Consider the following 15,902-nt stretch of genomic DNA (forward strand, 5'->3'; position numbering starts at 1 on the left):
TCAGCAAAAGGAGAGCAAAGCAGGCCAAGTCTCTAGATTTGGAAATTTGGGAAAGAGAAGGGCTGCCTGAAGAGCCCAATTGGGATGGAGAGCAGAGCCCCTGCCCAGGGCTGGCAGGAGCTGGAATGGAGGTCCCCTACAGAAGATCACAGCTCAATCTAGGATTGCCAGATTAAATACAGAACACCCAGTTAAATTTGAATTTCAAGTGAACAAGGCATAACTTATTAGTATAAGTGCATCCAAATATTGCATTGGGCCTCCTGTGTTTTGTATTTGCTGAATTTGACAACCCTACTCCCATCATCTGTTAGCCCTCCAACCCCACCGTACTACATGATCAGGGGTTGCATGAGCCCTTCCCAGAGAGGAGGGCGGCCCAGAGAGCAGCCAGCTTTGTTTGAAATGAACTCCCTCCAGGGTAGCTCAGGAAGTCTCCAGGTCTGGTGACAGAATCCCCACCTAGGAAAGCATGTGTCGTACAGTGAGAAGAACACCTCAGACCTTTGAGTCGGACAGTCACGGCTACACTTCTTTTGTGATCCACAGTAAGTTATGTGATATCTCTCGGTTTCCATTTTCTCATTTGTAAAATGGAGAAGATGAGACCTGTTGTTGGAATGCTTGCAAATATTAAACGAGATAATGTGCATAACATGCCTAGCACTGTGACAAGATAAATTATTTAATAAAATGGTAGGGATTATTTCTTCTTACTCTGTTCATGAGTTACACTTCTTTGTAGGCCACAATCCCTTGGTTAACGCCCAGCCAAGAAAAATAAGCCCCAAGTGGACATTCCAAGGAGGGTTGTAGGCCAACCTTGTTCCACTGAAGTTCTTGGAGTTTTGTTAACAGATGTAGGAAGGATGGGATAAGCTCATACTTTTCTTCTTAAACAAACACTGTGATTTAGGATCTACTTGACCCTGGACTGGTTATTGGTCTAAAGCAGAGCCAAGCCAACCCCCTGCTCCTCACTTCAGGTAGACAAGAAAGGGAATCAAACCATCACAGTGTTTCACAGTTATTACACCTCATGCAAAAAAAATGCAGACACTGAGCTGGAAGCACAAGTAGTCCAATTCCATCCAGCATTAATCTAATAAACCCAGATTCTCCCAAATTAAGTGCATTGCCAAGGAATATCAAGGCACACAAAGGTAAAGCTTGGCATTTGCAAAGAAGAAATTACTTTTAGTTTGTTTTAGTAAAAGAAAATTGCTTGAATTGGTTTTGCTTTGTCTGTACCACTGTGTTACAAAAACACAAAAATTATCAGAGTTTCAGCTACATTTCTTCCGCTGATTTTAGTGGAGGAAAAGAAACATTTGTTTGAGGCAGAGGGCAGTCAACTGCAGTCTGGCGTGGGAGTTGTCTAAGGTACCTACCTGGACAACTATGCTGCCTTCCATCTGCAGCATAGAAAGGAGAGACAAGTGTTGCAACCTTTTCTCTTAAGACCATACCACAAGCTAATGTTAATGCAGAAGGGGACCCTATGTGGCCTATACTTGACTTTGCTCTATGAGACCTTGAGCAAACCCCAAACGCTCAGAGCTTCTCATCTTTTGTCTATACAGTGAGATAAAAATAATCTCCATTCTGTCATCCTCCAAGGTTATGATGAGAATGAAATGAGATAATGCATGTGAAATGTTGTGCCCCCAGAACTCCATCCTCAGCCCTCTGTTTCTTGCTCTATAGTTGCAAGACATCAGCTGTCCTAATAAACTCAATACGTATTTACTGGCAGCTGAATGACCGATAGACTGGCTATTTCCCATTGTCTAGTGGGCCTGTATTTTTGGATTTTTCAAAGTCATCTTTAGATCAATAATCTGAAAGTTGAGCTCATTGCATCACCCCACAAGCCCACCCAAACCTTTATTTGAGTTGTCAATTCTGGTTTCTGGCACCACCACCCACCAAGTGCCCTAATCTTGAAAACTCAGGAAAATCTTTGACTCCTCCTTTTCTCTGGGTGTCTTAACCTAAATCCTGTTGCCTTTACTCTCTAAAATACCTCTCACAAGCATCCCCACCTCTCCAGTCCTGTATAGCCCTAGGTCAGCACTTGATCATCTCTGGATATTTACCGAGTAAGCAGCTTTCCTTGTTGGGTCTCTGTGCTCTTCTATCCATCCATGTACTGACACCAAAATCTTACACATGGATCTCATAGGTCACCTCCAAGTCTTTTCAGATTCCCTTCTTCCTCTGTTTCTTATACTATTCTGTTCTTTTTACCTAAATGGTATCATCACATTATAATTCAGCTAGTGTGGTCCCAGACTCAGCATCTGCCCTTCCCCTTTCCTATCCCCTCACACCCATCCTGAGCCAACCACCCAGCCACTGCTCCCTGAGCTGTTTGCTTTTCTCTGTTGCTCCCACCAGAGAAGTAGCCAGTCATCCTCTGAACTCCTGGACCCATCCTTCCCAAGATGCGCGTCTCTCTTCAGGGGCATCAGTGGAGCAGTGAATGTGGGACAGGAGAGACTTCCCTTTTCTATACTGTTCCTCAGTTTTCTATTCCACCACCACACAAAGCTGTACAGGTGCATCAGACTTTAGTAAAGGATTAAGGGGTAATAAAAAGGGAATTACAATATAAGTGGGGGAAATTTTTAAGCTATTTCTTATGATTGCTTCCATAATCCAAAGAAAAAAAAGAAAACAAAATAAAGAAATTCTTGTAAGGAATCCCTAGTAGGCACACCCTAATTCCTGCCTTGTTTTGCTGTGGTCTCATGTCCTCAATGCAACTCTTTTTTTCTTTGAATACCCAGTGATAGCCTCCATTCATCTTCAGGAACCTTCCCCATACAGGCCCTGTGGTGGCCATTAGTGCCTCTCTCCACGTGTTTCCACCTCCATGCTTTCCGAGCACAGTTAGGTATACACTTTCTGGACCCCTTGTAGACAGGTGGGGCTATGATGTTACTAGTTCTGGCCAATGATTTTTGAGAAGGGTCCTGTTTCATTTTGGGGCTATCATTTCACTGTTGGCATGAGACTCTCCAGAGCTTTCTTTTCCTCTGCCACATGTTCAAAGTAGTGGATGCTCTGGGTCAGTGTGGGGAGATGTAGAATTGAGCCCTAGCCACCCCGCAATGTTGTAGCATATCCTGACTGATAGATCTCCTCCCCCGAGGCCTGGGCCTGGGCCTAATATGACCTGACCCAACTTACTTTATCTTATAAGGGAGTAGCTGATCATCAAAATTATCTAGTGCTGCATAACAAATGAACCCAAAGCTTAGAGGCTCAAAACAACAATAAATATTTGTTATCTCTGATAGTTTCTGTGGATCAAGAATTCAGGAATGGTTAAGCTGTCTGGCTTGGACTCCGAGACTCACACTATTACAATCAGATGGTGGAGGGTGGAGCTAGAGCAGCAGGGAATGGGCTGTCTGGGTATCTCTCTTTCTTCATGTAGTCTCAGAGTTTCTCATGTGGTCTAGCTTGGACTTCTTCACAGCGTGGTAGCCTCAGATTCTTCAGATGGTAGCTCAGGTTTCTAAAGATGAGTGTCCCAAGCAGACCTAGCAGAAGTTGCATGGCCTTTTCTATCCTAGCCTCAGAAGTCGTGCAGCATCATTTCTGCCACATTCTATTCATTAGTAGTGAATTAAGTCTACCTATATTCAAGGGGAGAGGAATTAGACTCCCAATTCTTGATGGAAAGAGTATCAACAATTTTAAGTCATGTTATTAAAACCACCACTGTGTCTCATAAAGGGTTTTTTTGTTTGTTTGTTTGTTACAATTTCCACCTTATAGCTGTTGGATCAGAGTCTTTGGGAGGAGAGAGAGTCCAAGACTATGTATTTTTTCAAGCTTCCTGGAGATTCTGCGGTTGAACCAAGTTTGGGAACCCACTGTTTGTATATCTCCAGAGTACCAACCACATTTCTCAGCCCCCCTAAGGCTTCTGTGTCACTTTCTAGTCCCATAAGTGCCCTTGTCTGTGATTCTGCCTCTCATCCCTGTGAGGCACCCAGGGTTCAGTTTGAGCAATGAGTCTTGAATAGACCTGGTGCCTCCTGTGATTTGGGGTGACCTTCCCACCATACTTTTCCAGCTCCACAGGAGGAACCTGGACAACCATTATCTTAGAAATATCCAGAATCCTATGAAAGCAATACATGGAATTAAAAGATGAAAGTAAAATTCTGCCTCTTGTCTCATGAAAGAAAAAAGTTCTGGATGTTCAAAAGAACCAATAGATTTTTTTAAAAAGGATGGAAAAAGATTTTCAGGCAAACAGCACCCACAGAGAACCTGGAGTGGCTACACTAATATCAGATGAAATAGATTTTAAATCCAAAGAAAATGTTACTAGAACAAAGAAGGATATTTTTAAATGATAAGAGTCAATTCATCTGGAGTATATATAACAATTATAAATATATATGCTCTTAAAAACAGACCACTAAAAGACAGGAAGAAAAAACTGATGGGAATGAAGAGAGAAATAGGTAATTCAACAATAATAGTTGAGACTTCAACATTCCACTTTCAATAATGGATAGAACAACAATACAGAATATAAACAAGGAAAGAGAGTACTTAAATAATACCATAGACCAATTAGATCCCACAGACATCTATAGAACACTTCTAAACTTCTTCAAAATTTAAATCATCTGTGCATCAAAGGACACAATCAGGAAAGTGAAAAGACAAAAGGATGGGAGAATATATTTGCAGACCATATATCTAATAAAAGTCTAATATCTAGAATATACTAAAAACACAGCAAAAAGAGAAGCAATCTAATTTTTTAAAAAAATGAGCAAGGAACTTGAATAGACATTTTTCCAAAGAAGATATCCAAATGACCAACAGTACATGAAAAAAATGCTCAACATCATTAGTCATTAGGGAAATGCAAATCAAAACCATGAGATACCACTTCACATCCTACAGGATGGCTACAATAAGAAGAAGAAGAAGAAGAAGAAAATAACAAGTGTTGGCAAGGATGTTAACAAATCAGAAACCTCATATGTTGCTGGTAGGAACGTAAAGTAGTACAGCATCCATGGAAAAGTTTGACAGTTTCTCAATAAGTTAAACATGGAATTATCATAAGACCCAGAAATTGGAAGCCTAGTTATATACTCAATTGTAAACAGGTATTCAAACAAAAACATGCACACAAATGCTCATAGCAGCATTTTCCACAATAGGTAAAAGGTGGAAACAATCCAAATGTCCATCAACAGATGAATGGATAAACAAAATGTATTATAACCATTTGTTCTGGTTTGCTAATGCTGCTGTTAAGAAAAATACCGGAAATGGATTGGCACTTATAAAGGGGGTTTATCTGGTTACACAGTTACAGTCTGAAGGCCATAAAATGTCCAAGGTAATGCATCAATAGAGTACCTTCACTGAAGGATGGCCATTGGCATACGGAAAACCTCTGTTAGCTCAGAAGGCACATGGTTGGCATCTGCTTGTTCCCAGGTTGCATTTCAAAATGGCATTCTCCAAAATGTTGCTCTTGGGGCATTTTGTCCTCTGTTAGCTGTAGCTCCTCTTCAAACTGTCACTCTTAGCTGCTCTCCCAAATGTCACTCACAGCTTCTCCAAGCTCCTTCTGTTTGTCAGCTTGTTTATATGGCTCCTGCCCTCATTGGGCAGGGTTACACCTCCATGGGAATTATCCAATCAAGCGTTTCACTCACAGTTGATTGAGTCACATCTCCATGGAAACACTCAAAGGATTCCAATCTAATCAACACTAAATATGTCAGCCTCCACAAGATTGCATCAAAGATAACAGCATTTTGGGGGCCATAATACATTCAAACCAGCACACCATGCAATGGACTATGTTATTTGGCCATGAAAAGGAATAAGATGGATGAACCTTGAAGACATCATTTTGGGAGTGAAACATACCAGACACAAAAGAACAAATATTGTATATCACTGATATGAAATAATTAGAATAAGCAAATTCATAGAATCAGAAATTAGAGTATAAGTCACCAGGAGCTGGGGTGGGGGTGGGGAATGGAGAGATAATGCTTAAATTGCACCAAGTTTCTATATGGGTTGATGGAAAAGCTTTGCTAATGACGTTGGTGATGGTAGTACAACATTATGAATGCAATTTATAGCTCTTAATTATATATTTGAATGTGTTTTAAAGGAGGAAATTTTAGGTAGTACATATGTATCTGGAATAAATTTTTTTAATAGGACTGTACAACACAGTGTTTGATGGACTATAGTTAATAGCATTTATAAAAGTGTTCTTTCATGAATTATAGCAAATGTACCACACTAATGCAGGGTGTTAATAATGGGATGGTATACCGGTTTGTATATATTATGTCCCCCAGAATGAGCCATGTTCTTTTATGCAATCTTGTGGGCGCAGACATATTAGTGGGGATTAAGTCAGAACATTTGGATTAGGTTGTTTCCATGGAAATGCGCCCCACCCCACTGTGGGTGATGACTCTGATTGGATAGTTTCACGGATGTGTGGCCCCGCCCATTCAGCATGGGCCTTGATTAGTTCACTGGAGCACTATATAAGCTCAGACAGAAGGAGCAAGCTTGCTACAGCCAAGAGGGACACTTTGAAGAACGCACAGAAGCTGAGAGAGGAGCTGCAGATGAGAGACATTTTGAAGACGGTGTTGAAAGCAGACTCTTGCACCAGAGAAGCTAAGAGAGGACAAATATCCCAAGAGCAACTGAGAGCAACATTTTTGAGGAACTGCAGCCTAGAGAGGAATGTCCTGGGAGAAAGCCATTTTGAAACCAGAACTTTGGAGCATGTGCCTTCCCAGCTAACAGAGATTTTCCCATCCTCCAGTGAAGGTACCCTTTATTGACGGGCACTTTATGGCCTTAGGACTGTAACTTTGTAACCAAATAAACCCCCTTTTATAAAAGCCAGTCCATTTCTGGTGTTTTGCATTCTGGCAGCATTAGCAAACTGGAACAGATGGTATATGGGAACTCTGTATTTTATTCAGGATTTTCATGTAAACATACAGCTTCTCTAAAAAAAAAAAAAAAGAAAAAAGTTGATTATAAAAAAGAAGAATGAAGTACTGTTACATGCTACAATATGGTTGAACCTTAAAAACATTATGCAAAATGAAAGAAACCAGTCACAAAAGACCACATATCGTATGATTCCATTTATGTGAAACGTCCATATGAAAATCAAAATAGACAGAAAGTAGATTATAGTGGTTGCTTGGCACTGGGGGAGATGGGAGGTGACAGCTAAAGGGTACAGGTTTTCTCTTTGTGGTGATGGAAATGTTTTAAAATAGACTGTGGTGATAGTTGCATGTATCTGTGAATATGCTGAAAACAATTGGCTTGTACACTTTAAATGGGTGAATTGATGGTGTGTGAAACTATGTCTCAATAAACCTTTTCTTTAAAAAATTCTTGGTTTGAGGAGAAACAAATAAGAACTGGCAGGTTGAGTGTAACTGTACAGGTTTTCCTCCTCTAATATCTTGCATAGCATGTGATGAAGGACAAAGATTGATGCTAAACATAGAAGTATCTTAGACGGTTGAATTCTGACTAACTGGCATGAGCAGAGTCAGCTGAGAAATCATGCTGTTTGAGGAAGAGAATGTAAGGTGTTTGTAGCAGGGATTCTGTCTGTTTACTTCCCCTATGAATTCCTCATACCTAAAGTAATGCCAGAAACATAGCAGGCGGTTAGAAAATAGTGTCTGAATGAATAAATGAGGGCAATGTTTCCAAAGAAGATCACTAGGTTCATGAGCAACATTGCAGATTTGATTTTCATGAATGTTGCATTCCATCCTGTGCAGATGCATAGCAGGACTGGCAATATTCTCAATATAGCTGCATAAATATTTTGTCCACTTTGCAAATTACTTTCAAACTCCTACGAAACTAAATTCTATTGTTGGATGGTTTTCAAGATCAAAATTCCACCACTATAAACTTTATGGGTTTTATCTCTTAAAGCCATTTTTCTGTGTTTTAGGTAGAACTATTTCAAGGAAAATGGTAACATTATTTTTTGTCTCCTCAGAAGTTGCTCAAGAGCCAACAGACAAACTGAATCTTGTCAGATTTTACTTGTTTTGAGAGTTAAGAGAGAAATGTTTTCCTAATTTATGAATGTTAATTTGTAGAATGAGTTGCCTTATTTGGAACCCTTTACAAAGGATAGGCTCTGTCATCTTTGGTAAACATAACTAGATGTTTCTGGTTTGCTAATGCTGTTGTTATGCAAAATACCAGAAATGGATTGGCTTTTATAAAGGAGGTTTATTAGGTTACAAATTTATAGTTCTAAGGCCATAAAAGTGTCCAAACTAAGGCATCAACAAGAGGATGCCTTCACTGGAGAGAGGCCAATGGCATCTGGAACACCTATGTCAGCTGGAAAGGCATGTGGCTGGCATCTGCTGGTCCTTTGCCCTTGGGTTGCATTTCAAAATGGCTTTCTCCAAATATCCCTGCACTTTCATCTCTCTTAACTTCTCTCAACTCTGCTTGGTTCTCCTGGGGCATTTCTAAACATCTGGGGGTCCTTTCTTAGTTTCTCCGGGGCAAATTCTGGGCTTTGTGTCTTAGCTTAGCAGCTCCAAACATCCTTCTGTCTGCATCTCCCAGTATCTCCAAGCATCTGGGTCTATGTCAGCTCTTAGATTCTCTTCAAACTGTGACTCTCAGCTTCTCTGGGCTTCTCCTCTCCATGAGCTCTCTTAAAGCACTCCAGTGAACTAATCACTGGATGGGTAGGCTCACACCTCCATGGAAATGATCTAATCAAAAGGTCTCACCTACAGTTGGATGGGACACATCTCCATGGAAACACCCTATTCAAAAAGGTATCACTCTAATCAACACACTAATCAGTCTACCCCCACAAGATTGCATTAAAACATGGCTTTTGTGGGGGACATAATAGATTCAAACCAGCACACTAGGTATGAATTCTGCTGGAAGCAAGGGTACAAGGATAGAGCAGGATGAGAAATATGTAGCAAGCATGATGCTACTCCTACTTCCATACCCATAACACATATCACTAATAGAATGCAGCCCTCTTTTCCTGCTAAACCCAAGCAATCCCTGTTATTAGCATAGTGTTTTGGGTAGCCATTAATAGCTGATTACCAATCAATCACAGAATAGCATGTGAGATTTATTCATTTAACACACATTTATTGAGTCCTGGCTATATTCCTGGTACTGGGGATTTGCAGTGAACAAGACAGGCAAAATTTCTCTCCTCATGGTGCTTACATGACAGCATGTATGGGTGTGTGTGTGTGTGTGTGTGTGTGTGTGTGTGTGTGTGAAGTAGTCAATATTCAAGATAAAGTAGTAAAATATATAATATATTAAATGGTGATAAGTGCAATGGAGAAAATATCTCAGGAAATGGGGATTTAGATTATTGGGAAGAAACAGGTTGCCCTTTTAATATTTCCCCCAGATGTATTAGTTATCTACTGCTGAGTTATAAATCACCCCAGAACTTAATGGCTTAAAATAACAAATATTTATTATCTCACAATTTCTGCAGGTCAGGAATTCAGGAGCACCTTAGCTGGCTTGTTCTGACTTGGAGTTTTTCAAGAGTTTGCAGTCAAGATGTTGGCCAAGACTGCAATTATCTGAAGTCTTGTGTGCCATTTTGGATGTATTATGTCCCCCAAAATGCCATGTTTTTTGACATAATCTTGTGGGGGCAGATTTATTAATGTTGATTAGATTGTAATTCTTTGATTGAGATGCAACTCAATCAACTGTGAGAAAGATCTCTGATTGGATAATTTCCATGGAGGTGTTACCCCACCCTTTCAGGGTGGTCTGAATTAAATCACTGGAGCCATATAAAAAGCTGGCAAACAGAGGGAACTCAAAGCAACTGAGAGTCAAATTTTGAAGAGGAGTTGCAGCTGAGACAGACACATTTTGAAGACGGCCATTGGAAGGTGACACTGACATTTTGGAGAACGCCATTTTTAAAGGCAACCTGGGAGGTAGCAGATGCCAGCAACATGCCTTCTGAGCCAACAGAGGTTTTCCGGATGCCAATAGCCTCTCTCCAGTGAAGGTACCAGATTGTTGATGTCTTATCTTGGACACTTTATGGCCTTAAGACTGTAACTTTGTAACCAAATAAAACCCCTTTATAAAAGCTATCCATTTCTGGTGTTTTGCAAAAAGGCAGCATTAGCAAACCAAAACAGCTTGACTAGGGCTAGAGAATCCACTTCTAGCATATCTCATTCTCATGGATGGTTGTAGGAGACTTCAGTTCCTCACCAAATGGGCATCTCCACAGAGCTGCTTGAGTGTCCTCACAACATGGCAGCTGACTTCTCCCAGGGTGAGTAATCCAGCAGACCAAGAAAGGAAGCCACAATGAATTTATGACCTAATCTTGGAAGTCACATTATGTCATTTCTGCCATATCCTATTGATTACTCAAGCCAGCTAGTCTATGTGGGAGGGGACTGTGCCATAGCATGAATGCCAGGAGGCAACAATCATTGGAGCCATCTTGGAGACCAGCTACCATACCAGAGAAGACTGAAAAGGGAAACCTAAACTAGATGAGGGATTGGGTTTGAAGATAACTGGAGGAAGAAATCTCCAAGCAGTGAGAATAGCCTGTGTGGTGTATTTAAGGAATAGTAAGCAGACCAGGATTCCTGGAGTGGAAGTGGGAGAATGGTAGGAGATGAGGGCAGAGCTGTAAGTAAGAACCAGATCATGAAGGACCTTGTAGCTATTGTAAGGGCTTTGGTTTTTACCCTGTGTTCCAGTTATCTTTGATGTGTAACAAGGAAGCTCAAAACTTGGTGTCATAAAACAATCATTTTACTATGCTCATGGATTTTGTGGGTCTGGAATTCAGATGGGACATAGCGGAGTTGGCTTGCCTGTGCTCCACAATGTTCCCATAATGTTTGGGACCACGACTGGGAAGACTTGAAGGCTGAAGGCTGATGACTGGGGACTGAAATTGTTTGGAGCCATCTGCATTCAAAAGTATGCAGTTGACTCTCGCTATTGCCTGGGACCTCAGTTGTGGCTCTCAGCTAGAGCATGTGTACATGGCCTCTGAACATGGACTGAGCTTCCTCACAGCATGGAAAACCTCAGGGTATTTGGTTTTCTTGAATAGAGGCTGAGGGCATCAAAGGCAAGTGTCTCAAGAGAACCAGGTGGAAGCTAGATTGCCTTTTATAATCAAGAAAGTTACTTATATCACATTTGCCATAGTCAGCAGCCTCTCACAAGAGGACAGAATACAGACCCCCATCCCTCAAATGTCACATTATAAGAAGGGCATGTGGAATAGGGCATACTATCACAGCTATCTTTGGAAAACGCAATCTGCCACACACTATGCAATGGGAAACCATTGTACTGTTTGAAGCAGAGTAGTAATATGATTTGACTTACATTTAAATAGGATAATTCCAGCTGCTGTGTCAAAAATTTACGAAAAGGGGACAAGGGTAGAAGCATTGAGACCATTTAGGAGGCTATTACAATAACCCAGGCAAGAGTGGATGAGGGCTTGGATGAAAGAGTAGCAGTGGATATGGTGAGCAGTGGGATGGGGAAGACTACAGGAAAATTAAGTTTTGTTGGGGTTTTGTTGAGCTTCAAATAGGAGAAGTTTGGTGCCAGTTAATATTAAAATCTGGAGTTTAGAGGAGAAATATAGGTTGGAGTTATAACTGCCATAATATAAATGATATTGAAAGCTATGAGATAGAATGAAATCCCCAAAAGAAAGTGTAGATATTGAAAAGAACAGTTCCAAAGACTCAGCCCAGGGACACACCCAGATCGGGATTTGAGGGACATCAAGAAGCACTACCATTAGAGACTGAGGAGGAATTGCCGGTGAGTGAGTGAATGTGGTGCCTGGCAGCCAGTGAAGAGATTTTTAAGGAGTTGGGAGGTGTTAGTTGTTGACTCAACAAGGAAGACAAGAACTGAAAATTCCTCACTGGATTTATCAACATGAAGGCCATTGATTACTTTGATGGAACAATTTTAGTGGTGTGTTGGGATGAATGCCTGATTGAGAGGGATTCAAAAGAGAACAGAAGGAGGGAAATTGGAGATAACAAGTATAGTCATGTTGTTTGAAGACTCTTTCTGTAAAGGAAAGGAAAGATACGGGATGGTAGCTGGAGAGGGAAATAATGTCAGGAAAATACCTGTTTGCCATTCAGGTTGTCATTCATCCCAGAGTGGCTGAAGAGAATGTAGTTAAGAACTTAGGCTCTGGGAGTCAGATTGCCTCATTCTGAATCCTGGTTCCACAGCTTGCTATTTGTGTGATCACAGACAAGTCATTTACCCTATCCATACCTCCGTTTCTTCATCTGCAACATAGGAATAACAATAGTACCTCCTCACAAGGTTGTGACAAGTGAATGATTGCTTCATAGAGAGTCTTTGAGACAATGCGTGATACATGCTGATCATTCATACACTAGCTATGTTGATGATGAAGATGGTGGTGATGTGATGGACCCAGCCACATTTCCACACTTCTCAGGAGCAGTGGAGCACAGAAGGACAGAAGGCATCAAACTGACATGTAAGCTTCTAAGGCACTGATCATTCCATTCCCCACATTGGAAGTGTTTGGCCCAGAAGTGATGACCCAGAAAGAGACATGAGGCTGGGTAGCAGGGACTGGCAACTCCATAGGTCCTCGATTGTGAGAGACATACACATTTTTTTTTTTTTTTTTGATCAGGTGCTGCTTAGGGGACAATAATTTTGTGGTAGAACATTTTGTTTATATCAACTCATTTCCTGAGGATCCTCCCTGGAATAAGGGATTTGATTCTCTCATTTTTTTGGTCTTAGCTGGCATATTAAATGCTCCTTGCAAGATTTAAAAACAATTCTGACTTAAAAGATCCAGCTACAATTTTATCTGATGGCCTTTAGCAAGCGTGGATTCCTCAAGTGAAAGGGCATTGAAGCAGAGAAGAGTCCACTGTTTCCATCAAAAAGTCCTAAAAACTGCCTGAGAGGTTTTTAAAAATTATTGTTGGATAACAATTGAATTCATCTTAGAAATTTTGTGAATGTTGCAATACTTTTAAACAAACATCTCTTCTTCTATTTGCTAACCTGTTTTCCTCATTTCATTAAAGACGAACTATTTTTCAAAAGATAAAAGTTACTCTCATTGATTTACTAATAAAAAAACTCTATGAATGGGATAACCATACACTTTATCATCCAAATGGGGACACTTTATAATCTTGTGAAAGGGGACACTCAATAATTATACAGGAGATGTAAAATGGGTTTAAAAACCAGAACATATCCATGGGAAATTAGAATACTTTGAACTTCCAAATCATACCTTGCCATCTTTCAGGAGGAGGAAGGGCCTCCTCTAGGAAAGAATTGAAATTGCTTTCATAGAGAGAAAGTGTATATTGAATGTAATTTTACTAAACTAATGTATACTTGAGTTAGAACCTCAAGGTCATTAAAAATTCATTTCAGAAATCACTGAAAAGAACTTTTGTTAATATCCATCATTCTTCCCTGCTCCAAGAATCTTGAACAAATATGCAAACTAGTCCACAGTTCAGTGGTGGGACTGCTTCATAGAATTGGTCCCCAGCTCCAAGTCCCTCCAAACAAGAATAATATCCTCATTTTGGGTCTGAATTCAGAGCCAGCCATAGCATAGATAGTAATCTGAGGATAATGGCTTTCCAGGACCTCATTGTCTTCTAGGGTATAGGTGCCCTTCATCAATAAGAGGGAAGTGCTTTTCTGGACCAACTTAGTAAAACCTGGACCATGTTGTGAGCCTTTGGAGGTTTATACAAACCCCTCCTGATCAAAGATGGCATCCCCCTCTTGTCTTCACAATGCCCTTCAACTAGGAAATTTCAAAGGTTACTGTGTCCAAAGGCTGCTGTGGGAAAGCCTACTTTAACATAACGTCATTATGATTGACTCTTTGGACCTGGCCACTCCTAAACCTGGACTAGGCTGCTTTGGACCTATTGGTATAGTCTCTCCTTTCAGGTAAATGCAGAGAAAGGTGGTTTAAGAGTTCAGAGACAAAGCTGTCAATGTGAAGTAGGACAGAGTATTAATGATATTGGATTGGGAAACCTTCAAAAATTTAAGGCTGCCCAATGATTCCTGGATTTTACTGCATACTATTAACAGCTCATTTCTTACTATGGCAGACCAACATAGCTGATATCCTAAGGGAAGGGAAGGGGAAGGGGAAGGGAAGAAAAAGAAGGGAAAGGAATCCACATTCAGAGGAATCTTTCTGAAGCTTCAACATTTCAAGCACTGAAAACACTCTTTAAATCTTTGTTTTTTTGGGCCTAACTTTTTCTAACCTGCCCAGACAACCATCTAAAGCATTGTTCTTTAAAATAATGTGGTTACTAAATCACCTACATTAGAATCCCCTGGGTTAATTGTTTAAAAATGCAAATACCAGAAATTCACTGAATCAGCCTCTCAGGGTGGGTCTTAGAAATATATTCCAAATAAGCTCCCTAAATGTATCTGATACACATTAAAATTCAACAACCACTAATCTAGAGCTTGAGAAGTGGTTCTCAACCTTAGCATCACATTAGAGTCACCTGATGAGCTTCTAAAGCTCCCAGTGCCCAGGCCATTCCCCAGATCAACCAAATCAAAATGTTAGGGGGTGGGAGGGTGGGATGGAATCCATTTTTTTAAAGCTTCAGGTAATTCCAATGTGAAGCGAAGGTTGAGAACCACTGTAACAGCCCCATCGTTCTTACAAGATGGTGAGGCTGCCCCTCCACAAGCGACGCACACCTAGGAATTTGACTGCAGTTGAGACTAACTCCCCTGCATGACTGTGAGAGATGGAGAAGGTCCAGGCCAGCGTTACTTAAAGTGTGATCTGAAGACCATCACCGCGGTCTGTGAACTCTTTCAAGTAGCTTACACCATCATGTGAATCAATTATGTCATCAAGACTTTTTTTTTTTTTGCAGCAATACTTTCCTTATGAAGTAAATAGTACAATGATATTTGTTTTGGATATCAAGTTCCTTATCTTGTCACAGACCAGTAACAAATAATTTGTGTGTGGGCACGTTGAACAGCACTTGTCTAAGTCAGCTGCCCATGCATGAGGGCTCCTCCTCAAGGTCCCCACGATGCAGTGCAGCCACTGACTCCTGGAGCTGCTAGGCAAACCTAGAATCTTGGCCCTCACCAGAAAATGTGTGCTACATATCAGAATTCTGATGCACTGTCCACAAGGACAGCGTGCTGGGCACCAAGAAAAGATCAGCCAGGACCTTTCAGGAAGCCCAAACCCATGGGAACAGCTTTGATGAAAACCATATGGCCCCAACTCAGTGCCTCCTATTTCATCACCCAGCGTGGACAACAGGAAGTTGACAAAATGCCTGGCCAAGACCAGAGAACCCCATGGGTAGTTTCAGGGCTTTAGAGAACAGAGAGCATGCCCTAATCATGGCTCTTCCCACTGCAAGAAACAGAAAATGAATCTAGTCTTACTTTAATCAGAAAGAGAACTTACTGGTTTATGTCAGGCTCTTCCCACTTGGTGATGGTTATGACTGGCTAACATTCTACCACATTATTAACCACAGCAGTATGACAGCCATGTCCCTTTCCTAATAGTTCCAGCAAAGTACTGGTACTGACCCTAACTGAGTCAGAATGAGTCATGCCTCAACTCTAAATCTATCATTGTGACTTCAATTGGACGTATCTATGTCACATGGCTGTCACTGGATATGGGGAGTGCAGGAAGTCCCAACTGAACCACAAGGACTAAGAGTGGATGAGAAGTGGATCTGCCAAAGAATTCAGTGATA

This window comes from Choloepus didactylus, chromosome 4 (genome assembly GCF_015220235.1).
Source record: "Choloepus didactylus isolate mChoDid1 chromosome 4, mChoDid1.pri, whole genome shotgun sequence".
Classification (NCBI taxonomy): domain Eukaryota; kingdom Metazoa; phylum Chordata; class Mammalia; order Pilosa; family Megalonychidae; genus Choloepus; species Choloepus didactylus.